The following is a 26,549-nucleotide window of genomic DNA, read 5'->3' as shown; positions in this document are numbered from 1 at the left end:
TGGGCTATCACCAGCAGGAGAGTGAATTTGTGTGGGGGGGGTGGAGGGTGAGAAAACCTGGATTTGTGCTGGAAATGGCCCAACCTGATGATCACTTTAGATAAGCTATTACCAGCAGGACAGTGGGGTGGGAGGAGGTATTGTTTCATATTCTCTGTGTACATATAAAGTCTGCTGCAGTTTCCACGGTATGCATCCGATGAAGTGAGCTGTAGCTCACGAAAGCTCATGCTCAAATAAATTGGTTAGTCTCTAAGGTGCCACAAGTACTCCTTTTCTTTTTGCGAATACAGACTAACACGGCTGTTACTCTGAAACCTGCTAGGACAAAGCAACTACAACACTGGAGGGCACTGGCGGAAGTGAAGGGAGGCAAAAAGGATAAAAATAACTGGTGTGCAGGGAGGAGTTAGGCATTGCCAGGGGGATGCGCCCGGGCCTCTTGGATGGTGATCTAAGGTGTGGTGATCTGCTGCTTTGTCATCTCCAGGCTCAATACCTGATTGATTGTGATTATTTATTTTAGATCTGTTCCTTGACCCTTGGTGCCTTCTAGATTGGGTCACTGCAGTGTGCTCATTTCCTCTTTGCTCTCAGGTGCTGACATCCATGTACACAGCTTAATACTGTCTGTCTGAGAGATGTCTCTCCCCATGAGTAGTGTCCTTGGGTGCGCAAACTATATGTCCGTGGCTTTAAACATCTGGTTGGGAATTCCAGAATCAAGGACTTTGCTCTGAGAAACCCCATTCCCCACTTGACTGAAGGAGCCTGCGTTTGTTGAGCTTTATGGCTTATCTGTAACTTATGTTGAAGGGTAAAGGGAGTGGGGCAAGCTGAACCTTCTGTCTGAATTTTGTTTGTAAAGATTATATGAAATGTGGTTTGGACATATTGGGCACATTTGGTCACTTTAAAAAAAATAAAATAGGTGGCACATGGTCCTCTCCCAATGTACATTAAGTGAAATTACACGTGCCCTGCTCCTCAGTTTGGGGGCTACACCCACTCTGTGCGCAGTAAGTGGCAGCCTTCTCTTAGGTACTGAGCAGGCATGGGTGAAGAGTCTGTGCCCATTTGTAGGGAAATAAGAGTAGGTGAATGAATGAATTTTTGCCTCACTATGAACCCCTGCAGATGTGAAACAGCAACAGGTGGCTCAATGGTAAGCTATAAATAAAACAAACCAAACACACAGTAGCAGGGCGAGGTAGTTTCTAGCAGGTGGTTCACAGCAGGGGAAAAAAGCTGCAGAACCCATTTATGGAATTTCACAACCCTAGCATTCACATGTCTATTTTATTAACAGAATTGCAGAAGTCAGAGACGGAAGGGGGCCATTCAGTCCCTTCTCACCTCTGCCCAAGTCAATCTCACGCCACTTATCCAAAGACTGCATGGGGGCCATGCAGGGCTGCAGCAAAGAAAAAATATGCCTCACTAATACTGAAGGATCACTAGCTTTTACTACAAGGTGGTATGGCAGGGACAGGATCTGGATGGTTTCTACAAAGTTGCCATTAATGTCATAAAGGGCTTCAAGCTTTCCTTGCACCATATACATTTAAATCCCAGACTGCACACTGTGGATTTGGGGAAGGGGCCAAAGATACTGACCAGTTTATTCCTCCACAAACAACAACAAAGAAAAAACTGGGAGCAGCCATTACATGAGCTCACTGCCAAGGAAAAGAAATGGCTAAATGTAATCAAAGGTAATATTTTAACATGGTTGTAGCCAGCCAGCCAGCCCCCCCCCTCTCAGACCAGCATTGCTGGAAACACAGGAGGAAGCCGGAACAGGGCACTTAACATATATTCCAGCACAGCCTTTGAAGCTGTGAAAGCACAGGTGTGCTGCTACAATGTGCCTCTGGGAGCAGATACAACGATTAAGCTCACAGCAGGCAGAGGCCCTGTGACAGACATGGCTTTTAGCCCCCTACTAACTAGCGTGATGCACACACACCAACATCCTAGTTGGGAAAATATTTACCCTGATAAAAGAAATGTCCAGTAGTCGACACTTATTGTTTCTCTCCCTTGCAAGTGTAAACTACTCTTGCGAAAGCTGGCGTCACCCAGACAGACCAGCCTCAATTTGGCATAAGAAAGGAGAAAGAGAATAAAGGAGTACAGAGGTATAAGTAGGGGACCTACAGCACCATGATTTTTGAGTGCTTTTCACTATCTATCTGCTGGTCAGATAAGTGACAGCCTCCCAAGGCTTCTGCAGCTAAGAGGGTCCCTACGCCTTGTCCCTTATTCGTCTTTCCGCGGAATTGAGTGACCGATCCTGGCTTGGCACCGCTGGAATCGAGAGATGCAAGGAGGGTAAGAAGCACCCACACCTGATCTCCTATCTTTAGTGTACACATATTTTGAAATAGAGCTCTATACTTTGTTTTCTTCCTTTGGGATTGTGGCTTCAGTTTTGTAACTTGTTTGTGTGTGTAACATCTCTATATTTAAATAAGTAGGCACTAGCAATTTTGTAACCACATGATTAGAATCTAGCTTAATAAATTTTGGTAACCATTTGTGCATAAGCCTGACTTGTTTTCTCTGGTTTACTGTAAAGCAGCCAACACAATTAAAGAATCTCAGCCGTTTTGGCTCTAAAGCCTGGCCATTAGGTGAGAGTACTAAGAGCCTAGCGTTGCGTTGTGCCGCCTCCACGGGGCAAACTCTTGGGGCACCTGTCAGTCATTCCTGGCTGCCTGCTGCGAAGGAGCTCTGAGCTCTAGCAGTTAAAGTCACGGGTGTGGAGAGGCTCTTAGTGCTGCCATTGGGGCACCTGTCAGTCAGTATTGACTGCCCGCTGCGAAGGAGCTCTGAGCTCTAGCAGTTAAAGTCACGGGTGGTTAGGACCTTGGGGCATCCGTCAGCCTAGCCCGGGCTGCCCGCCGCGAAGGGACAGTGCGTCCTAGCGGTTAAAGTCACGGATGGTATAAACGGGCATAGCTGGCACCTCACCAAACATCCTTGGCCGTCGGCTAACACATGGTTAAAAACTCTTTATCCAGTTTTACCCTCAGGTGCAGCTCCTAGCAAGTTGAATGGTTGCACTGTATGTTTGTTTGAGGGAAGAACTGGTCCCTAATTGCTGAGAACTTCAAGTATGGAATGAGTTATGCTAACCAGTTCAAGTAGCACCTATGTCTCTGCTGAACAATCATGGGTATACAAGCATACAAAATCGTCTGAGGCTTTCTCTAGAACCCATATTGTAAGTGATACATAGGCCTTGTACAGGATGAATTTCATCCTGAGTGCCTATCTAAGATAGTTTGCCTACTGTGCATGTATGGTCTGAAATGGCTTCTGTTTTTAGCTGTCACCAAAGCAACCACCTTCTTTACAAGGAAATGCTCCAAGTTGTAAACTATGACTTTTTATAAGCCATAGCCTTCTGTTCCCAATTAATTGTGAAGAGTGAATTAATGAAACAGCATTGATGGATCAGAGAACAAAGAGAAATACCAAGGCTGGTAGCTGGATAATCAAGTGCAGTTAATAGAGAAAGACTTGGCCCCAAACCCGTTAAAAAATATGTCGTTCATGTTCCCTTCATTAAATAATGAAATCCCTTCAACAGCATGTCCTTAACCTCCATGTAAGACTGAAGTCTTTAATCTGTCCCATTAAATCCCACTACCTACTGAAGTTCCAAATCAACTACCCCTAATGTCTGATCACGCTATCCTCTGAAAAGTACACAAAATTCAGTAAAGCAGCTATGGTCATTTCACATATAGAGATTTATATCTCTTACAACCCTCAGCACTGGGAGACATTCCCATACACTAACAATATGCAGACTCCTATACTGCACTGGTTGTTGGTGTCACAAGTCTGACTCGTGGTGCAAAATAGGAAATGCCATGAAAAGGAGACATACAGCATCCCCAAGCTGGGGTGCAACACTGAGCAGCAGCCCAGGGATACGTTGTCCCAACTTTCCGTTAACTTTAGTTGATGAGTAACAGTTTACTCAGGGAACCCCAGATTCACTAAGAATGTAAGTAAATCAGTCTGAGTTGCCATTTGTTTCTTGGGTCCTCTCTATACCGATGATTCTATACCGATGATTCTTGCAGGTTCTGTTCCAACATGTCCATGACATGAGGAGTTAGGATGAAAATCTGCCATATTGGGAAAGCTCAACAAGGAACTCCCCTACTCCAGTAAAGTAAATAACCTGAGCTACACCAAAGAGAGGAGCAATGACTAATGCTCTGCAGCGAGCCCCAATCAGGAAGGCAAGGCGGCCCTCCTTCCACCAAATTTTCCTGAAAATAGAAGACAATATATATTGTTTTTGTTACCAGGCTCTCAAACAGGTCATTTAATGTTCATGCTACCACTGCACACACAGTGTTTTTCCTTATACGTGTTCAGCTTTCATGAAAGAGAGAGAAAAAACACAAATGTAAACCTGTGGCAGCAGCATGTCTGTCTAATTCAGCACTAATGCTTCACAATCTATTAAAAGCTAAGAATATATCCTAATGGTGGGAGTTCTTAGATCACTGGCAAGACAGACTTCCCGCCCCATGCCACTGCACTGAGATCAGTGCAAGTTCGGTGCCTAAATGCCTTTGATCTAGGTGAAAGTGTATTGACATTTACATCATGGTAGACAGCTAAGAAGGGCTCCCACTTGTATAGCTCACCAATGCCATTTCCCTCATGGGTGCACACAGCTGTCCATACCTAAGTGGAAACAATACAATGATGAAGGATATCACCACATTTTTGTTGGTGATATGGTGTTTGAGCGGAGGCAGTTCATATCCAGGCAGTGGCTGATTCTCAGTACTTCTGCACTGAGGGACAAGTCTGTTATTACTTGTGTTTTAGCAAATAAGAAAATGAATTCACATTCAGCAAAAAATATCCCATTTATAAACGAATTGGAATATTAACTCCCTGGCTGTCTGCCTAGTGCTACAAAACTAGTTCACCATTAAGAATTCACTGATCTCCACAATTACACAAAATGACTCAAAGCCACAAAGAGTACAATTTTCAAGGCTGTCCAAGTCATACACACCCTTAATTAGTCACTTTTGAAAAATATTGCCCATCATCATTCTTCATTTGTTACCTTGCACAGTCAACAAGTCCGCTGTAGCTGTCCTCATTTGTTCCTTTGGTTAGTGACAGGAGCCGTGTCTTTATTACTGGAAAATCAAAATGTTCCATGGTAAAGCATAGTATTGGCTTGAACAGATTTACACAGGCAGGGCCAGGAAAAGACCCCTGAATGCTGTTTGAAGACACACATCTTGTCTGTTATCCATACTAAGACTTGTTTTATTTTAGTAGACAGCAGAGACCAGAATGAGCTTCTCTGCCCCATACCCAGAAAGATGAAGGCAAGTGTGTTCAATGCTGTTTGACTCCCCTTCTAGCCTAAAAAAAGTGCCATGTGTTTCCACTGACATGGTTGAACACTGAACAGTTACCTGCCCAATGTTCCACAGAGCTGCTGGTGTTGGTGTCTCATGTTATTTGTACTGTATAAGAACATACGGACTGCAACACTGATCAGACCATTGGTCTGCCAGTCTTGCCTTCTGCAATAGCCAACACTTAATGCTTCAATAATGGTGTATAATACACCTACCAAGATATTCCTCCTCCTTTCCAAATCAATAGAAAGTTTCATTCATGTCCGTGTGAAGTAGCTGATATTGACTTTTAATTTCCATTGAGTTTTCCTGGAGTCATCAGCATTCTTTGTTGGGACATCCTAACAGCACTCAAGGACTGTTTTTAAGGTCCCATTGGTACAGCTGCCCTCCTCAAAAACAACTCTTCACTAATCCATGGTACAGCTGTTGAGGTGCCTATCAGGAACAGCCAGCATGGATTCACCAAGGGAAGGTCATGCCTGACTAATCTAATCGCCTTTTATCATGAGATTACTGGTTCTGTAGATGAAGGGAAAGCAGTGGATGTATTGTTTCTTGACTTTAGCAAAGCTTTTGACACGGTCTCCCACAGTATTCTTGTCAGCAAGTTAAGGAAGTATGGGCTGGATGAATGCACTATAGGGTGGGTAGAAAGCTGGCTAGATTGTCGGGCTCAACGGGTAGTGATCAATGGCTCCATGTCTAGTTGGCAGCCGGTGTCAAGTGGAGTGCCCCAGGGGTCGGTCCTGGGGCCGGTTTTGTTCAATATCTTCATAAATGATCTGGAGGATGGTGTGGATTGCACTCTCAGCAAATTTGCGGACGATACTAAACTGGGAGGAGTGGTAGATACGCTGGAGGGGAGGGATAGGATACAGAAGGACCTAGACAAATTGGAGGATTGGGCCAAAAGAAATCTGATGAGGTTCAATAAGGATAAGTGCAGGGTCCTGCACTTAGGACGGAAGAATCCAATGCACCGCTACAGACTAGGGACCGAATGGCTAGGCAGCAGTTCTGCGGAAAAGGACCTAGGGGTGACAGTGGACGAGAAGCTGGATATGAGTCAGCAGTGTGCCCTTGTTGCCAAGAAGGCCAATGGCATTTTGGGATGTATACGTAGGGGCATAGCGAGCAGATCGAGGGACGTGATCGTCCCCCTCTATTCGACATTGGTGAGGCCTCATCTGGAGTACTGTGTCCAGTTTTGGGCCCCACACTACAAGAAGGATGTGGATAAATTGGAGAGAGTCCAGCGAAGGGCAACAAAAATGATTAGGGGTCTAGAACACATGACTTATGAGGAGAGGCTGAGGGAGCTGGGATTGTTTAGCCTGCAGAAGAGAAGAATGAGGGGGGATTTGATAGCTGCTTTCAACTACCTGAAAGGGGGTTCCAAAGAGGATGGCTCTAGACTGTTCTCAATGGTAAGCAGATGACAGAACGAGGAGTAATGGCCTCAAGTTGCAGTGGGGGAGGTTTAGATTGGATATTAGGAAAAACTTTTTCACTAAGAGGGTGGTGAAACACTGGAATGCGTTGCCTAGGGAGGTGGTGGAATCTCCTTCCTTGGAAGTTTTTAAGGTCAGGCTTGACAAAGCCCTGGCTGGGATGATTTAACTGGGAATTGGTCCTGCTTCGAGCAGGGGGTTGGACTAGATGACCTTCAGGGGTCCCTTCCAACCCTGATATTCTATGATTCTATGATTCTATGATCTCAAAGCACAGACAGGAAGGGGATTGTTCTTCAAGCGATGGTCCCTATGTGGATTCCAAACGTGTAATAAAAAGCCTCTTACCATCACATGGATTGACAGACACTGCTGCCACAGAGCCAGCCAGACAACCAGCTAGAAATAACTGATAAAATGGGGCTCTCTCCTCCAGAGACTCCTGTCCTCCTCTGTACAAACGTGCAAATAATGGAAAGTAGATGATGGAGAAGGGAACATCCCTGAGTAAAGAAGACACCATGTTTACATAACACCCCTTGATCAACAGTTCTCACCAATGAAAGGAGAAAATGAGAAATGTACCATTACCACCTCAGTAAAGTGGCTCCAAGACCCCTGTAGAGTCCCTTAATGCCCTCTTTGTATGCAGAAGTGCAGCTGCTATCTATGTAGCAGGTCCAGTGTTATATTGTCTGGTCAGGGGAGAGCTGACAGCTACAAGTTTATAGCCAGAACTTGAACAGTGGATTCCACTTGCAAGCTGTTGAGATGCTGAAATGAAGCCAGAAATGTCAAGCTTACTTATTTCCTGGCACTCTTCCTGAAGTTTCAGATCTAGTTCTTCATCCTCAGTACAATGAGGCTGGAGAATCTGGTCATGGCCACCACCCAAAGCACCTTCTTACAAGAACTGGCCTGCACTCAAGAAGTCTCATACCAAAGCTGCTACTTCTCACTGATCTTTCCCAACCACTAAACGGTGCTCCTACCTGACAAGACATTGCCAATTCTACGTTACCACACCCAATCAGCGACAACAGACTGACAGAAGATCAGGACAAGATTCCTCTTTGTCCTCCATTCCTCTGGGGCCAAAGTGTTGTACAGTACAAAGATTGATCTGCACTGATTGTTGCTCTCAGGCAATGAGAGCTAAAACCTGAAACAATATTAACAGCTCCATCATTCACGACGTCAGAGATCTGTGTGTTAATGAAAATGTGTCTTTTTAGCAGAGACACATTAATGCCCAGAAATTGACACTCAAAGTCAAGCAAGTTGTAAATGAAGGGGATAAGTGCTCAATTACCTACTCTCCCTGCATTCTATAGTTGGATTTTCAGCATCTCCATGGGAGTGGTGATGATGACCTGGCATGTTCCAGCACCACAGCCTGCCACCATCTCTCTGGATATGGTCAGGCCTGTTCTAAAATGGGGACGAAAAAGATTATGGTATAGCAATATCTGTTTAGACCACAAATCATACAGGAGCAACAGAATGCCTCATTGACAATCTCATCATCTGTAACCTTATTCCAAAGTGCTGAGGCAGAGTCTAAAAGGTATTAACTTCTTCCAATCAACAAGTTAATTATCTGACACTGTACCCAACACTGTGCTGCATCTGCTACTTACATCTTTGGCAGCATAAGGTGCTGTATAAAACTAGCAGTTTTGTTAAACAGCTGAGTTACTTTCAGTTCTGTTCAAAGCAAGGGGGAAAAGTTAAGTTTAATAAAACTGGCAGAAAAAACCATGTCTACCCTATGAGAAGAAGTTTTTCTTCTTTTTCCTCCACCATACATGTTTTATGCTCCTAGCTGCTGTGTAATGATGGCCAAACATTACAAGTGTCCTTGCAACCTAACAGGCTATTGTAATATTACATTGTTATGAACATATTAGTTCAGTTTTTAAAACTTTACTAACTTTGTGCCTTTCTGTACACATGTTCAGAGTTCCAGAGAAGCTGTCTTCCATTTATTTCAGCGGGGCTACCTGTGTAAGTGAAGGATGCGGGACTGGACCCTCAAAAGCTAAGCTACATATTTATCTAATGTATATAACTGTCATCACTGAAGTATCTGAACAAACATCTAATACAAACTAAGACACTCCCTCTCTAGGCTATTTGCCTGTGGTCCTACAAATTCACATGACTTTGATGGAGCTATAGCTTTGTTTTACTAAAATTAAACCTTGTATTGAGAATGTATTCCACAGAAAGACTAATAGGGCAAGTCCGAGTATATACATCAAACTCTAACATATACAAAGTATCATGTTCTAGATATCTTGACTATCCAAAGAGGAACGTACCCATCCCTGGCCAAGAAGTGCCTGAAATAGTCATTTGCGACGAGCTTGATTGCCTTCTCAGGTGTTACTAAGGTCAGATTTACTGTGGCACCTAAAAATAAATACACTTCTATTTAATTGAAACAGAGCTTTTCTTCTATTTATTTTTTAGAGAACTAACTATATACACATCCTTGTAGTATACACCCATCTTGCACTGACAAAAGAATGCTTTTGCCAGTGTAGCTTATTACAGTTCCCCAAACAAAAGAAGCTATGTGACACTGGCAAACCAAGTGCCGGCTCTTGCCAAGGCTTTAGGCCTCAGCCAAGCACTGACAAATTGATTGCTGGACAGTCTGTTTCACCTGTGGATTAGCACAGGTAAGGTGGGTATTGGACTTATAATAATGTGTGTAGACTTTATGAAATGCTTGTAAGTGTCTGTATGCATTAATCTCCCTTAAATATCTTTATCACATGCTGTAAGGTAATATTTAAGTTTTTGCTTTATAACTGTAAAAAATATTTGCTCTGAAACTGTGAACCTGTCAGGAGGGACCACCTCCTGCTCATCAAGAAGGCTACCAAAACCAAATGGGCCATTGGGGGACAAGGAGCATCGTTCTACAGTGCAGTGGTTGGGGTACTCAGCTAGGTTGTGGGCCAGTCTGGTTCAGTCCCCCTCCTGTTCGATGAGAAGGGATTTGAGCAGTGATCGCCTACCTCTCAAGTGGATGTCCAAACTACGGGGCTATGAATTATTCTGATGGGGGGCTGCCTTGGTCTTGCCTCTGGAAGTCGTTCCACTTTAATTAACTCGTAACAGCCAAAGCAGAAGTCAAGCATAAGAAGCCCTCCATGCTAGGGGGGTTGGGTACTAACCTGGGCTGTTGGAGGCTGTGGGTCAATTCCTCCTGCTCTGGGGCAGGGAGTTAAGTGAGTGTTTTCTCTTGAAATTGTTTTAATTAACTATTAACTGGGTCAAGCCTAGTCTGATAAGCCCTGTATGGTACAGGGGCTAGAGTACTCTACTGGGGTGTAGGAGCTTCTGGTTCAATTCCTCCCTCTGCCTTGTGAGAAGTGTTCCTTTCTCTTGAAGCTGTTCCACTTTAATTAAACTATAAATTGGGCCAAAAGAGATGCCTTCTGTGGTATAGTGGTTGGGGCTCTCACATGGGATGTGAGAGACCCTGGTTCAATTCTTGCTGTGGGCAAGGGGTTTACAACACATATCAGCTGCCTCTGTTTTATTTAAATATTCCTTGAGCTACATTAAAAAAGCAAATCACTCTTTTGTCCCCTGCGGCTAGGCTACCCACCTGGGCACTGGGAGACCCCAGGTCCAACCCCTCTGCAAGGGGTTAGACCAAGGCTCAGACCAAGGCTCTTCCACCTCCCAGGGACCCTCCTGCCTCCCAGCCTACACCTCACAGCCCCACCTGGCCCCCCAGTCACCGCCCCTCCCTCCACCACACCTATGAAGTGAGTGATCTCTGTTCAAACCCCCTTCTGTTTCCAGAAAGACAAGGGTCTCCTGCAAGCGCAAGGGGACCTAAACAGGAACCTCCCACTTCCCTCCTGGGAGGCAGGACAGCCTTCTCCAAATCCTTAGAGGAAAGATTTGAACTAGCATCTCCCACTGCGAAGGCAAGCAACCAAACCACTAGACTATAGACTAGCTCAGGAAGTGGCCTGATTCCTAGTTAATTAAAGGTTTCAGAGTAACAGTCGTGTTAGTCTGTATCCGCAAAAAGAAAAGGAGTACTTGTGGCACCTTAGAGACTAACCAATTTATTTGAGCATAAGCTTTCGTGAGCTACAGCTCACTTCATCAGATGCATACTGTGGAAACTGCAGAAGACATTATATATACATTATATACATATGTTTCATGGTCTCTGTGTATATAATGTCGTCTGCAGTTTCCACAGCATGCATCCGATGAAGTGAGCTGTAGCTCATGAAAGCTTATGCTCAAATAAATTGGTTAGTCTCTAAGGTGCCACAAGTACTCCTTTTCTTCTAGTTAATTAAAGTGGACCAGCTTCAAGAGGCAAGAGCTGAAATCCTTTCTCCTCAGAAAGTAGGAGGGGGATTTGAACCAGGATCTCCAACACCCTACCTGGGGCCCAAACCATTAGGCTATCAGGGATTTATAGTAAGCAGCTTTGATTTGACCATTTAATAGTTAATTAAAGTGGATAAGCATCAAGAGGAAAGGCAATTACTGCTTAACTCTCTTCTTAATCTAAGGGGATTGGGGGAGAATTGAACCAGTAGCTCCAGCTGGTACCTGCACCATCCGGCTGTGAAAGCAGTGTTATGAAGGAGGCTTGTTTTGTAACCAACGAATAGTTAATTAAAGTGGACCAGCTTCAAGAGCTGAAATCCCTTCTCCTCAGAAAACAAGAGGCGATTTGAACCAGGCTCTCCAACACGGTAGGTGGGGCCCAAACCACCAGGCTATTCAGTAAGCAGCTTTAATTGACCATTTAATAGTTAATTAAAGTGGACAAGCATCAAGAGGAGAGGCAATTACTGCTCAACTCTCTTCTAAATCTAAGGGGAGAGGAGGGAGGAGGGAATTGAAGCAGTATTTCCATCACCCTAGGCTAGTACCTGCACCACCAGGCTATCCAGGGAGTGTTGGGAATGAGGCTTGTTTTGGCCCAGTTAATAGTTAATTAAAGTGAACCAGAGGAAAGCTGCTAGCTGTTCAAATCCTTTCTGCTCATCAAGCCCAGTGAGAATTGAGCTGCTGCAGCCACCACCAACCCAGGCAGACAGCCTGACTAGCAGGCTACATAGGGCTGCTTTGATGTGGACCATTTAATAGTTCATTAAACAATTACACAGCTTAAAGAGAAAACACTAATGCAGTGCCCATTCCTCTCCTTTTTCAAGCCAAGGGGAGAATTGAACCCACTGTGTCAGCACCCCAAACCAGGACCCAAGCCACCAGGCTAAGTACAGAGTGGAGTGGATGATACTTGCTTTCCTCAGTTAATAGTCAATTAAAGTGGAACAGCATGAGGAGGAAAAGACCTCAGAGCTTGTCAAATCCCTTCTCAGCAAGCAAGGGGGGAATTAAACCAACATCTGTAGCACCCATGTGAGTACACTAATCACAGGGCTCTAAAAGGGCTTCTTACACAGCAACACTGCTTTGGCCTAATTAAGAGTTAATTAAAGTGGAACAGCTTCCAAAGGAAAGAAACTTGCTGTGCACATTCCTTCTCCACAGCAAGAGGACTGAACCAGCCCCACCAAGTACCCTAACCACCAGGCTATGGAGGATTCCCTACAACTATCTTGGCCCAATTAAGAGTTAATTAAAGTGGAACAGCTTCAAGAGAAGAGAAGCTCCCTCCTCAAACCCATCCTTAACAGGCTGAGAGAGGTGTTGAAGCAGATGCTTGCACTTTTGAGATCAGCAGCCAATCAAGCAATTCTGAGCCTTTTACTGACCCAATTCATTAAAGTGGAACAGCTTCAAGAAGCTGGCTGTGCCCTGCTGAAAGCCCTTCTCCACTTGAACCAAGGCGCCCAACTGCCCAGCACGATATCTAAACCACCGTGCTCAGCTTCTTGTACTTTGTTATTGCTTTGGCCCAATTCATAGTTCAGTAAAGTGGAACAGCTTCAAGAGAAAAGACTGAGGGAGCCCCACAGCAGAATAATTTATACCCCAGCAGTTAGGCCATTCACTGGGGAGGCAGGTGCTCACTGCTCAAACCCCTTTTCATCAAGCAGAAGGGGGATTAAACCAGATGCTCCAAAAATCTGGGAGAGTCCCCAAACCAATGGACTACAGGCTGAGTTTTACAGCTTCTGTGGCCCAATTAATGTTTAAATATTTAATTAAAATGGAACAGCTGCAATAAAAGCAGCCCACACCAGACTACCCTTTAGCTCAGCAATTAAGGCACTCACTTGAGAGGTGCTGGACCCCCTTTTACATACCTTCTGCTGAGGAGCCTAATCACTGGGATAAGGGGCAGACAGGAGGTTTCTGTCTCCTTCTCCCCACTGGTTTTGTATGGCTTTGGGCAGGAACTTGACAATCTCACAAGACAGGGATTAAGCACTGAAGTCACCTGACCCTGGGAGACAGGTTCTTGGTTGTGGAGCACATGCAGCGATAGGGATCAAACTCTGTGAATGGCCAGGCTTAACATCTCCCATCTTCCTGCCCTTCGATAGCCTCTCCCAGTGGCTACCTTAGGTGGCCCCCGGCCTACCATGCTGGCTTCTGTGGTTCCCATTCTTAGGTGCCTGTCTCTCCTCATTTATTGAAGAGGGAGCCTAAGCACTTACCTCAGGCTTAGGGGATCCCATTGGTCTTCCAATGAGTGAGGGCTGGTAATACTGAGAATTGCCACACCTAAGTCCCTTTGTGCTGAGCCAGAGGGGAACTGAGACTGGGTCTGGGCCCATATTACAGGCAAACATCACTAAGACTGTACAGGAGCTGGGAATGGGCATGACTCAGGTGAATAGCCCTGCGACCAAAGAAGAGAGGTTGTTCAGTTCACACCACAGACACATCACTAAGTCCCCGAGAGCTGAGAGTGGGCATGCTTTGTTACTGCCACAAGCACTGAGATCAGGGTGGGCAGTGCAGACTAGACACCATCAGTGCATCCCCCAGCCTCACCCCCAAAACCCCAGGTGGGGAATTGAGAACAGGCAGGCTCGATGTATGCCTCAGACACAGAGGCCTGAGACTGGGTGTTGGGGTGTCTAAATGGGTGTGTGAGAGGCATCTGCACATCTGTGGGGGGTGTGTGTGTGTGGAGAGAGAAGAGCTCTAAACTTCTCTGCTCACTTCTCTGGGTGCTCAGCTGCTGTGTTCAGCCATCTTTTCCCCATGCCACTGAAAGCTGAAGTGGAGTCACATCCACTGGCAGCATACGGCCCAATGGCCATTCCCAGCTCCATAGCCATGCGAGGAATGGGAATGCATCTCTTTTGAAATCAAATTCATCTGCCCCAAGAATAGAGCAATATTTTGGGCACATCAGTGTAACCTGAGTCCACAACCTGAGTCCACATTAGCATCCTGCTTGCTTTGCATGAGCAACATGCAAGAACATGAGTGAATCTGCTTGCTTGTGATCTGCTTTGAATTCTGGTATTGCAGTACGGGTGCCAGGCCCTAGTCTCACTGCTCGTGCGATGTCGTGAAACTCACCAGCAAGGTGACAAGGTCTGCTTACACATCACGGTCCAGTCATCGAGGAGACTGTTTGCGATGTTAGCTTTATTCTTTGGCTGTGAATTCTTCGGATTAAATCCCACCCTTATGTAGACATACCCAATCATTTCACTTACATCAGCTGGCTCCAGTACCAACACACTGTATCAAAGGCAAAGCCACTAGGCCAAAGTATTGTGTCTTCTCGCCAGGCTCTGCCCAGTCCCTTCCCACACTGTTGCCTGGAGCTTATTGGCAAAGGCTTAGGCCTGTGCTGCGCTAGAGACGGTATCTTGGGCTAACTGTCAGTTGGGCTGTAATTATTTTTCCTCTGTAGTTACACTGGGTTGAGCCCTAGTGTGGATGCAAGTCTATCAGGCCCAAGGTGTTGGCTAGCCACACAGCTTGTTTTGCTTCCCAAACCAGACTAGACGTTCATACTGGTTCACTGCAGCCACACTGGGCTTGGGGGCAGAGCTTACGGAGCCGAGCGTTGCCTCGTTAACTGCACTGGCCTAGTTAAAGTGGCCCCACTTTCGAGTGTAGACAACCCCTTAACTGAGCTGGTTTTCACCATGGTGCCCATCACATTAGGAAGCAGAAGTCTTGTGATTTGTTTTCGGCGGGTGATGGGGTTTGCAGTGGGGCAATAACCCAAACGATGGAATTGTTTACAGCCCTTTTCCCCCGTGAAGAAGGAAAGTTCGGTGCAGTCTTATCTGGGGTGTTGCTGCTCCCCACCATGATAGTGCTGTGCCACACCAGGGTTGGGGGATGAGCTGGCGGTGCGTGTTGTGGTCAAGGATTCCTCACCTAGGGCCCTCCAATAAGTAGACGTTAATAAGCAAGGTACGCTAAAATCCACCCATATAGGGAGTCTGGCTTGAAACCTGCGATAGCATAACAAGGAACCAGGTAGACTGTAGAGGCCACGGAGCTGGGGGGTGCCCACCCACGACCAGCCACTTTTAACCATGTGTTGGGGTTGCCACCTAGACCTGGCTGGGCTAGTTTTTCTGCTGCCTTGCTGGTTGCACTATACCCCTTGTTAAACACTGGCACGTTGCAACTGGAAGTTGTGGGTGTGCACAGGGGAGTTGTACAGCAATCTCCCTACTCTGGCACACAGGCCACGTGGCCAGGAGCATGGGCAGCATGACACCCGGGGCCCACTTTAAGTACTGGGCCCTCAAGGTGCCAAAACTGCAGCAACTGCGGTTCTTGCTCCTCTTGACACTGGGACCTTGGCATCAGGCTGGCCGGGCCCGAGGCTCAGCAGCAGGGGGGTAAGGAGTGGGATGGGGGTGGGAGGCAGGGGTGGTGGGGGGCTGAGGCTCCTGGGAGTGCATGGGTCATTGCGGGGAAGGCAGGGGCTCCTGTTTCTAGGGGACTGCAGGGGGCTTCTCCTCTCTCAAGTGCTGAGGGAGGCTCCTGGGAGCAGGTGGGTGTAGGGGCTCATGGGAAGGCAAAGAGCCCTTGTGGTGCAAATTCCGAGGCGTTTGGTTCCGGGACTCCAGGAATTCAGCCTGCCCCAAAATCAGCTCCTTACCATTGTCCAAGTGCACTAAAATCCACAGGTCTGCAAACCGCTTTAAAACCTGGTATGCTGCCATGATGTAGAGCGTAGAGCTTGTGGTGCAAAGCTGTCACTTGGGCAAGGGGATCCTCAGGCATTCCTCAGGCTACTTATTATGTCCTCCCACTGAACCATTCCCAGTGGTTGTGGCTGGAGCCAGGGGTTAAGGTTGCTTTGCATGTCCCTTGACTCTCTAGTTCCTAGTTCACAGAGGTTTAAGTCTAGTGGCTCTCCACATTCTGGAAGGCCACAGAGCAGCACAGGGCAACCTTAACTCTGCCTTAATGAAGGCTGGCGCAGTTGCTAACATTCAGGTCAGAGCCTGGGCAGGGCCTAGGAGGTGCTAGTCTTTGATTAAGGGGGTTTGAGATTCAGGAAATACCAACTGGCATCTTGATTCTTTGTCACTAACAAAATCACACTGTGACGTACTGCCGCAGGCTGTCTTTGTGGCAGACTGTGTCCTGCGAGGCAGAATGCGGGGGGGGGGCGCTGTTTCTATGGTCCACTTTTCTTTACTTGTGCTACCAGTACTAGAGTAAGATTTTATGGTGCATGCTATATCTAGGACCCAAGCCAACTCCTACTGAAGTCCATGGGAGTCTCACCATGGATTTCAATGGGCTCTGGCTTGGGCTCTTAACGAGGTGAGTTCAGTGTTCTTTGAAAGATGGACCCATGGAAACCCACCTTTCTGCTACTTTCTGCTCTGCTCCCATGCAATTCTGAACCTCCTCCGTGTCCATAGTGAAGGACACAATGCCCCAGCCTCACATGAGCAGCCAGGAGGCTTTGTGAAAAGGAAGTGACTCTACTTTATCTCCTGCAGAATGTTTTCCACCCCCCATTCACCGGCAATAATGACTGGAAACCACAGACTGGGTCACAAATGGCACCTTATGCCCCATGCCTGTCACCAACAGAGGCTGTACGTGACATGAAAATATTCTCCTCATCAGCTTGTCAGCTGTCCGCAGGGGCCTGGACTTTCTAGTTAAGGACCAGTACGATCATTGTGCAGCAAGATTTGTCCCAAACTAGTCACTTGTCACTGCAGGACTGTACGTGCTGTGGCTGGCACCTGGTCTATTGTAAAGTGAAACTAGATAAAAATCGGGTTTTGAACACTGTGGAAACTTCCCCAGAGAAATCCCCAGGCCTGACTGAGCCAGTCACAGATGCACCCAACACTTTATCAAACAGAAAACCTTAGACAGCTGGTGTTTTATAGGAGACTCTAAATGCTCCTCTTTAGTGATAACTGTGAAGGTGACTAAGAAATGCCTTTAACTGCCCGTAGTATTATTTGCTCAGTGCAGATTTGAAAGTGGAGGCTCAGATGCAAGAAATGACATAAAGGGGAGAATTTCTGCTTTAAGTTAGCTCAACTTGATCGTGAACCTATGACAAGTTGTACAGGAAATTATGTAAACTCCCTGAATCAGTGTTATTTGCAAAGGTGGGGAGTGGGATTCTTCCAGTTATGCAAATTTTGTATCCACAATAGAAAAAACGGAATCTATGTTACAGCAACATTCAACAGTGATACACCTATGAGAGCCAAGTGGGTAGTGTAGCTGGAGCTGAAGTGTTTTCAGCCCTCTACTGTGAAAAGTGGTGGTAAAAATGCTCTGTCTACACCAGTGTCTCTGTTGTATCACCAGCAGAGCGGCATCCTATGTGCTTTCCTTCACTGATTCAGCTCCAGTGTACTATGGCAGAGTGCGGGCATTTTTAACACCACTGTGACATACCCAGGGTACAATCCAGACTAATAAGTAGCTGCATCACACCTGCCCTCTAACCCGGGGTGCCCTTTACACTGCCTTGCTGCTGTAGCCTCCAGTCTGGAGTGCTCACAAAGAGCCTCCAGCCTGCAAGTCACTCCCCACCATGTCTGTGTGCTGCAGCCAGCCAGGCACACCTTGGCTCTTACCAGCCTGGGTTATGCTGAACGGTGACCCCAACTCACTCCCAGGCTTAGCTTTTCCCCCAGAAGTGAACACCCTGTACTGCCCAGCCCTCTCCTGGACAATATCTCTAGAAATGTGGCTCCAACAAAACAGGTGAATTTAAATTACAATTCCGTGGATTACTGTGCAAGAAATCTTAAAAATCCATGGGATGTGTATTGTATAAACTTGAAACTAACAACGCTTGTAACATATAGCTTTGCATTTGGCAAATGACAGGAAAGAGGCTTTAGGACCTCGCACTCAAATCCAAATGTCTTCATTTTGTTTTATTTTAATTGCAGCAAAGCTTCTGACAGACTAATGGAATCAGATTAGGCAGAATTATAATAAAGCCTTTGCCTAGAGCAATTGTCATGGGCAGTTAGTGATATGTCTGCAACATTTATATTCTAGTCACATTTCTATGTAATACGTACACAGAAGTTTGATTCTCCATCATAAAGTGATCCTCAAATTTCTAACTCTGCAAACGAGCTCTTATTTTTAATCAATGGAGAACCACAAAGGCTTGGAAGACATCTTGTTTACTGATGTGGTATCAATCACTAGCTAACATTATATATGTCATCAGTGTTCTCTACTAGTTGGGAGTGTCACAGCTGTCAGGTGTGAGTTTTCATACTGCACGTTACAGCAAGAGACCCATAGAAGCTATTACCTCTAATACTACTACAGCAAGAGATGCACCTGTAACTCAAATGACTGAAGACTGTGTTTTGGGGTCAGAAAGTTTTACTTCCCCAATTTCAACTGTTAAATCCATAAAGTCATGATGTGCAGAACAGCTTATGATTCTAAAGTCTATATGACTATAAAATTGTTACAGTGTCCCTATTATGGTGTCCCTAGCCTCTGTTTGCCAGAGGCTGGGAATGGGCAACAGGGGATCCATCACTTGATGATTATCTGTTCTGTTCATTCCCCCTGGGGCACATGGCATTGGCCACTGTCGTAAGACAGGATATTGGACTAGATAGACCTTTGGTCTGATCCAGCATGGCCGTTCTTATGTTCCTCTTATTTGTGAAAACAAAGCATACAGTATAACACACAGACATGCAGAAAGTGTGAGGAACACAACTGAAAGCAGCATGTGTGTTAAACAAGTCAAAGCAAATGGGAAAGAGAAGAAAAGGCAAAGTCCTTTATTGTTATAATCAGATCAAGTTTTTGAAAGGCCTTGTCCCCAACTCCAGCGTGCAGTGGTAAATTTTGCAGACTATTTTTTGGCAGTAATAAATCGGGAAAGCACCCACAATGGTTAATACACTTAAGCAGTGCGGGTCACACATGTGTGAGAGAGAACTCTGAATTTGCCCAACACTGAAACAAATGAGATTAATGGCTTGTAAAATGGTTGCGATAAAAAACAGTACATTTAAGCGATAATTTTTCATTTGCCACACTAAAGATCTGTAGAATTCACTTACTTTGCCAAATACCAGCAATACATAGTACAAATTAGATTATCTAACAAACTCCTTTATTTTGTCTGCTCACCACTATCCAGCCTTAGTGGGTGGGAGAAATTATTTTAAATGTTAGATTAAAAGCTGTAACAACCCATTAAACTTTTAGAATCTATCCCAAATTAAAGGCAACCTTCCATTGCTGGAAAGATGAGACTGAATGTTTTTGTTAAACATCCATAGTGTCAAGATTCCTTGTTGGTAATCCAATATTCAGTGGGAACTCTCCCAATATCGATGAGCCTTTAAAACAGATGTTTGGCAGAGAAAGAATTTATATCGAAGTTAAGGGAAAAAATCTTTACTGAGAGAGTAAACACCTAAAGCTAGGCAGTGTCTACGGACAGGAAAAAAAGGGAACTACGCCTGTTTGCAATGGTAAGCAGCACTGCAAAACCATTAAACGTTCCATTGTGGCTTGGCCAGATTGACTAGCCTTCAAACTTCTCAGGAGCCAAGGTCTGTATTATGAAAAACACATGCCACAAAAAACATTCTACTTTGCATAGGTATTAGCAGTAAAAGTCACTGAGGGAAAATAATTAGGATGTCTGCCTTTATATTTTTCTTAAATTCCACATTGAAATGCTGGCTTTTGTGTTAAGGAATCATTTCTTGCTTAGTCTCCATTCACATGGACTGAAAGCTTCTTTTCCTTGGCCAAGATTTCTGCACTATGCGGTTTTGGCTCCTAAAAACTAAATTAATTCTCTTGAAGCAGATTTATCAGAGGGGAACATTCTTTAGGTATAGTGAACCTGTGAACAAAAAGTAGCTATCTTAGGAACTAACTTTCCAATTTGATAAAAGTGGATTTATAGAGGATCCTGACATACCCATCTCCCTTTCTAACACATCCCAATCCTGGATGTGAATCCTTCCCTGGACTGAACTGATAGAAAGACATGGTATATGCAGTAAATAAAGGAGCCTCATACACTACTTGGCAGAGTCAAAGCCCTTGCTGTAGTGAGTGTGTCCTTAAATTTTAATTGGCCTCCTCTTAGGTATGGATATCATGATTCCATTTGATATATTAGGCCTCTCACAAATCCAGAAGAGACCTGAAAACTGGATCGCTCACACAGCTGCTTTTAACTAACTGCTTCGTGCCCATAGTTGAGTTCCTTGCTTGCCATCTAGCTACCAGTACTTGCATATCAGAGCATGGAAACAACAGAAAGTTTGGATAAAATGTATAATAATAATAACAACAATTTAAAAAAATTCTAAAAGCGTCCATGAACGTGCATGAGTCCAGTCTTACTTATGAGATTTTTTTCTAGTGCTTTGTAATGTTCCACTCTTAGGTCCTGAAGGGCCAACTTTTCAAAAGTGGCCTCTAACATTGGGTACCCAGCTTTAGACATGTTGAGTCTGATTTTCATAGCTTCTCAGTACCTGCAGCTCCGATTGATATTAATACTGCTGAAATTTTGGTCCATGGTGTATGATGTTGGGAACCCAAAACACTTGGAAAATGTTGGCGAAAAGGAATGAGAATCACTGTGATTATGTGTTGCAGAGTTACCTATAACTAGCTACGAAACAGGAAAAAGTCTTATCTCTGTACATCCCAAAACAGCCCTCTGAGCGCAGTGTCTTAACTAGACAATCCAGCCTGACCAAGACAAAACACAGTAATTTGAATTCATCTGTCAAAGATCTAAACATACCCTATACACTTTTGGAGAGTATCTATGTATTTAGTTATTCCAGTTATTAATATTAAAAGTGGAAATTCCAAAGGAAAAACTAAATCATCATTAGAGGAAGCTACATCCTAATGAAAGAGTTTACAGCCAAACCTGTGTCATCTGAGCATAGAATTGCCTATTTCAAGAGACGCTTAACTTGCTGACACCAGGGCTTTGGCAGCAACAGAAAATGAGAGTCTCAGCACAAAAAGATTCAAAAGACTGAAGGCTCATATCAAACTACTGCAGTGCAGCCACATGTTTAATGCAGAAGCACCTGCAACTGGTCAATATGGGAGGCAACAAAATAGGGAGGCAACAAAGTCTAATGAATACCCAGCATGACAGTACCACAGTGGTGTGTCCCTCTTTGCTTAACTAAATTACGAATTTCAAAAGAGGCTAAATGTTAACACAATTTCTAACATTTCTTGAAAGGGCTTTTATTCCACAAATTTCTGGTTGGTGGCAGTGTCTCCAGCATACACATACAAACTCTTCTGTCTTCAGAATTCATTTCCAATGTTCACTTACATGCTTTTGTATACTTGCTGTCCACTCCTCTGGTTCTGTAACCTGGTTTTAGTCAGATCAGTTGGAAAAACACAGGTAGCGCCAATGATCCCTGCAACTCCCCCATTGATGAGTTTAGCAGGCAGACTGAACAAGAGAAAGTGCTTGTTAAGTGGAAGCAAATGAAGCAAGTATCTTTATTTCTCAAAGCTCACCTGTGCTATGTAAAACCAACAAGTCTCCTTAATACCTTTTCATGCTGAACTGGAAAAGCTCAGCATCTCCTTAGAGTTACTTAATGTAATCTCAGACTCCCTTTCAACTTGAACTAGAGTTTGGAATTGTGTTAGTTTTGCATTGCATATACTGCCCTTGTTCAATCATCACTACTATCACAAGCAGCGTGCTCTGAAGCTCTCTCTGTTCGTTATTTAAATTTAGTGCTACACCTCTTCTGCAAATAGCTTAAATAACCATATACAAAAAACAAACCAGTTCTGAACACTTTATGTGGAACCTCCAAACAAAGCTGAATTCTCTGAACAGGTGCAGGAAAACTGTCAATTTTAAATAGTACTATTGTCAGACCTTTGCACGTTGTAGAGACATTATTTTGCAGACTATATCCACAACATCTGCTAGTATATTACAGAAAACTTTGGTTACAAATGAAAATTTGTCAAAATAAATGAATACAATACGTTTTTCAATCTATTTGATTTTGATGTATCTTAATCATTTAAAGTATGCTTGTTGGCTTACTCGCTAATTTCCAAACTCTAGCAAAGGATCTGACAGTTTTTAGTGTGAATTAGTGACGTTCTATTGTACTCACATAGGAACACAGCTAACTTTCAGCAGTCCTGCTTTTTAACATTCCAGAACTATGAGACCTACCCAATGTGTTTCTCAGTCATTTTCTTTGAAATTCACCAGATGAAACGTGTTTGCACTTTTTGGTCACTCAATACAGATGCTCCTGGAGAGGAGTTGGTTGTTAAGCAGAAAATTCCAAGTAGTCTCTGTGAAGTAAAATGAAGCTTAAAAACCTTCTGGTTGTTATATATATAACACAATGTTACTTCACTGACTGTATGAGAATAAAGCTATTTCAAGCAGCTCCATGCCACTCAAATTCCATGTGCAGGGAACGTGTGACAAATCAGCACCCGCCCCCAGCTGTAGTTACAGCTGATCAGTGGTGCAAGTAGAAGTAATATCTTGCCAGTATTGCGCTCATGGGAGGGACACGTGACCCTCCATGTGACTCCTCCCCACCCACCACACTCTCCCTGTCCCCTCCAACACCCCCCCCTTACCTGTCTAAAATTTTACAACTGCATCTGTTAAATAGATGCAGTTGTAAAATGATGCCTTGGGCCCCTGGTGCCATCTGTACTTCCAGGTGTCATTGAGGATCCAGCAGCACCCCAAATTGTCCTCCCTATCCTTATTTAAGAAGTTTTCAATCACCCCCCTTTCCCTTAACACACTATCAGTGCCTCCCTTATGTCCATACTAAGCTTCTGCCAGCTTACCTTTATCAAAGGTATGTCTTCACTACCAACGTTAAAGCGCTGCCACGGCTGTGTAGTCGCGGCACTGGTGCTGGGATAGAGCCCTCCCAGCGCTGTAAAAAACACCCCCACGAGGGGAGCAGCTTCCAGCACTGGTGCACTGTCTACACTGCCACTTTATAGCACTGAAACTTGCATCACTCAGGGGTGTATCTTTTCATATCCCTGAGCGAGAAAGTTTTAGCGCTGTAAACTGGTGGTGTAGACAAGGCCTAAGTATTGCTCTCTGCTAGGCACTAGGAAAACAAAGATGCTGGGTGTTATGGAAAAGAGGCACAGAACTACAGCCCAGATTGTTTTATTATTTTCCTCAGCATGACACACAGGAGGGGTAATCAAAATCAGCCTGGCAGAACGTGCATGAGAACTGTCTCTGCACAGATAAGCAATTGATCAAAATCACATTCTCTGATCTCTTGGGGCCAAATCCTGTTCCCATTGAAATCAAAAGACATTTTGCCATTGAGTTCAATGGGAACAGGCTTTGACATTTGGAGAGGAAAGAACAAAGCCACTCAAGCAAGGGCTATGTTGCTTATAGCACAGGTATCAAAGGCTGCTGACTCATATGAGAAAGTCAGCAGACATCTGATCTTTGTCCATTGCAAAGGAGAAATCAGCAATCAATGAGGCTAGAACAGTCTTTGTACCATACCCAACACATAAGTCTATCTGCAAAGGATCGAGGAAATATGAAGGCTCCAGATTACCTTAAAGTCCTCAGTCCCTTTGTTAGAATGCTCCCATTAGTATATGTTCATAGTCCAGAGGCTGGAGCAGGAAAGAGGGCAGAGCAGGAAAGAGGCAAAATGGAGATGTTTCCAGGCCAGGGCCTTTTAGCTTCTGCCAAGTAAAGGGAAATCTGATCTCACTGTGAAAGATGGTGTTTGGAGTCACATGGGCAAGTTACATCTCCATCACCCCCACCCATATTCTAGTTAGAATGTTCACAAAAAGTCCATTAAGTGTAGACAGACATTTTCCAGGGTCCATCGTTAGCTAAGTGTTCCTTAATGGGCCATTCAACTTGACTTGTCCCTTCACATGTAGGCTAAATATCTTGTGGGTGTTACCACCGAGAAAACATGTAGTAAACATAGCTAATATTCATAACTTCAGATACCAAGAGAAATACATATGCATAAAATAGCATAATCACAAGTACCAGCTATTTCGGATACATGACTATTCCCAAAAGAGATTCTGAAAAATCATACCACGTACCTGAGACCCTACGTGCCAGAACGATGCCGCACTGGGGTTTTGTTATCTGATATGTAACAACAGAGATGGAGCCAGTGACATGATTCTGTTTAGCCTAAAAGGGCAAGATTAATTTTTAGCTGTTTAGCCTAAAATGGTAAGATTAAATTTTTGCTGTTCAGGTGTGACTGCACCTTTAGTCAGTGAGGGGATACTGACTTGCACACATTCAGGTTAATGGGATCAGTGTTCCCTTGCAGTAAACTTTTTAATGTTCATAAATCTGGTATGTGCTGAGGTGGTTTAAAGCATAACACAGGTTTTTAGGTTTGCAAATCTGTGAACCTCTGCCTCTTTGAGATTTTATTATTATTATTATTATTATTATTTTTTGATGGTCATAATGTGGGAGGGTATCCTCTCTGCCTTCTGCTCATGAGGTTATGTGTGTGTCTTGTAGCACTCTTCTGAACACCAGTTGTAAGGAATTTTTTTTTTAAGTGTGGCCTGATTCTTTTCTCTTAGAAGACATGTAATTTTTTCAGGTACACACTGATTAACACAGAAAACAATTGGAGCTGTTAAACTTTCTTCAAATTCCATAGAAAATATTTTCCAGTATAGTGATGAAATGGGTGTTTGTATATACAAACATCAACATGCTTAACTACTCACTTTCCTCGCAAATATGTACTATTTCAGTCTGTTTATATGCAATATGGGAGTTAGGTGATGAGCCATTTCAGCATATGCATGACTTATTAAAAAACAAATTTTAAGTAGAACTGTATCCTAAACTGCATTATGGTATTGTACCCAAACACTGTATTTCAATGGGAAATTCAACTTCCTTTATGGGAACAGAACAGACTCCTGAAACTCTTACCACAAAAGTGGTCCATAGTCATGCAAATAGTCCTATTTGTCTTCAATGGGATTGATCAAATGATTAAGGGTTTACATGACTAGGTTCCAAGTTTGTAAATTGTTCTGGATGAAACTGACAATGCCTGAGCTCTCAGATCAGAAGGAGCTTCATTCGAATAAAGGTGGGCAGATGTGTGATAAGTCAGTTCCGTTGCTAAGATGAGGAACATATTTTCAGCAAAGTTCTTCGCAGATTCCTGTGGCAGCTGGTTGAAGGTTGTCCAGTGTCCAGTGTCACTTATAGTTCTCTCACCCACAAAGCTGGAAAATGAGGCATTTGTTTTCTTTGTTTTGTTGCTCCAGTTCCAGTTAACAAAATACATGTTAAGACTAGTTTGGGTGCAAAGAAGAATTCTATGTACACTGGGGACAACACCTGATTCCTGTCAGTCTGCAGAACTGGGCTGACATCAGAACCAAACATCCTCTGGTCAGAGTAAGCAGAGGCATTCCTCTAATGATCTGGCCTTGATGTGATGCCATATGGATGTTATATGGATAATTCAGACTAATGGGAAGTGTCATAAATATAAAGGGAAGGGTAAACCCCTTTGAAATCCCTCCTGGCCAGGGGAAAGCTCCTCTCACCTGTAAAGGGTTAAGAAGCTAAAGGTAACCTCGCTGGCACCTGACCAAAATGACCAATGAGGGGACAAGATACTTTCAAAAGCTGGGAGGAGGGAGAGAAACAAAGGGTCTGTGTCTGTCTGTATGCTGGTCTTGGCCAGGGATAGACCAGGAATGGAGTCTTAGAACTTTTAGTAAGTAATCTAGCTAGGTATGTGTTAGATTATGATTTCTTTAAATGGCTGAGAAAAGAATTGTGCTGAATAGAATAACTATTTCTGTCTGTATATCTTTTTTGTAACTTAAGGTTTTGCCTAGAGGGGTTCTCTATGTTTTTGAATCTAATTACCCTGTAAGATATCTACCATCCTGATTTTACAGGGGGGATTTCTTTATTTCTATTTACTTCTATTTTTATTAAAAGTCTTCTTGTAAAAAACTGAATGCTTTTTCATTGTTCTCAGATCCAAGGGTTTGGGTCTGTGGTCACCTATGCAAATTGGTGAGGCTTTTTATCCAACATTTCCCAGGAAAGGGGGGGTGCAAGTGTTGGGAGGATTGTTCATTGTTCTTAAGATCCAAGGGTCTGGGTCTGTAGTCACCTAGGCAAATTGGTGAGGCTTTTTACCAAACCTTGTCCAGGAAGTGGGGTGCAAGGTTTTGGGAAGTA

At 44.2% G+C, this 26,549-nt stretch overlaps 1 pseudogene across 1 annotated transcript; it reads right to left on the bottom strand.

The window, feature by feature from the left end:
- Positions 1–4,132: 4,132 nt before the first annotated feature.
- Positions 4,133–26,095, bottom strand: LOC144278063 (mitochondrial glutamate carrier 1-like; annotated as a pseudogene). Its single transcript, XR_013348514.1, has 12 exons — positions 25,689–26,095; positions 24,407–25,573; positions 23,893–24,025; positions 22,503–22,627; positions 21,627–21,752; positions 20,963–21,016; positions 9,196–9,288; positions 8,184–8,302; positions 7,466–7,645; positions 7,220–7,374; positions 5,111–5,186; positions 4,133–4,292 (listed from the first exon to the last, which is right to left on the bottom strand). The product of XR_013348514.1 is annotated as a mitochondrial glutamate carrier 1-like (transcript).
- Between the last annotated feature and the right edge of the window lie 454 nt (positions 26,096–26,549).

Source organism: Eretmochelys imbricata, chromosome 21 (assembly GCF_965152235.1).
Source record: "Eretmochelys imbricata isolate rEreImb1 chromosome 21, rEreImb1.hap1, whole genome shotgun sequence".
Lineage (NCBI taxonomy): Eukaryota > Metazoa > Chordata > Testudines > Cheloniidae > Eretmochelys > Eretmochelys imbricata.
The sequence above is the reverse complement of the archived record's forward strand: the minus strand, read 5'-3'. Positions and strand labels throughout refer to the sequence as shown.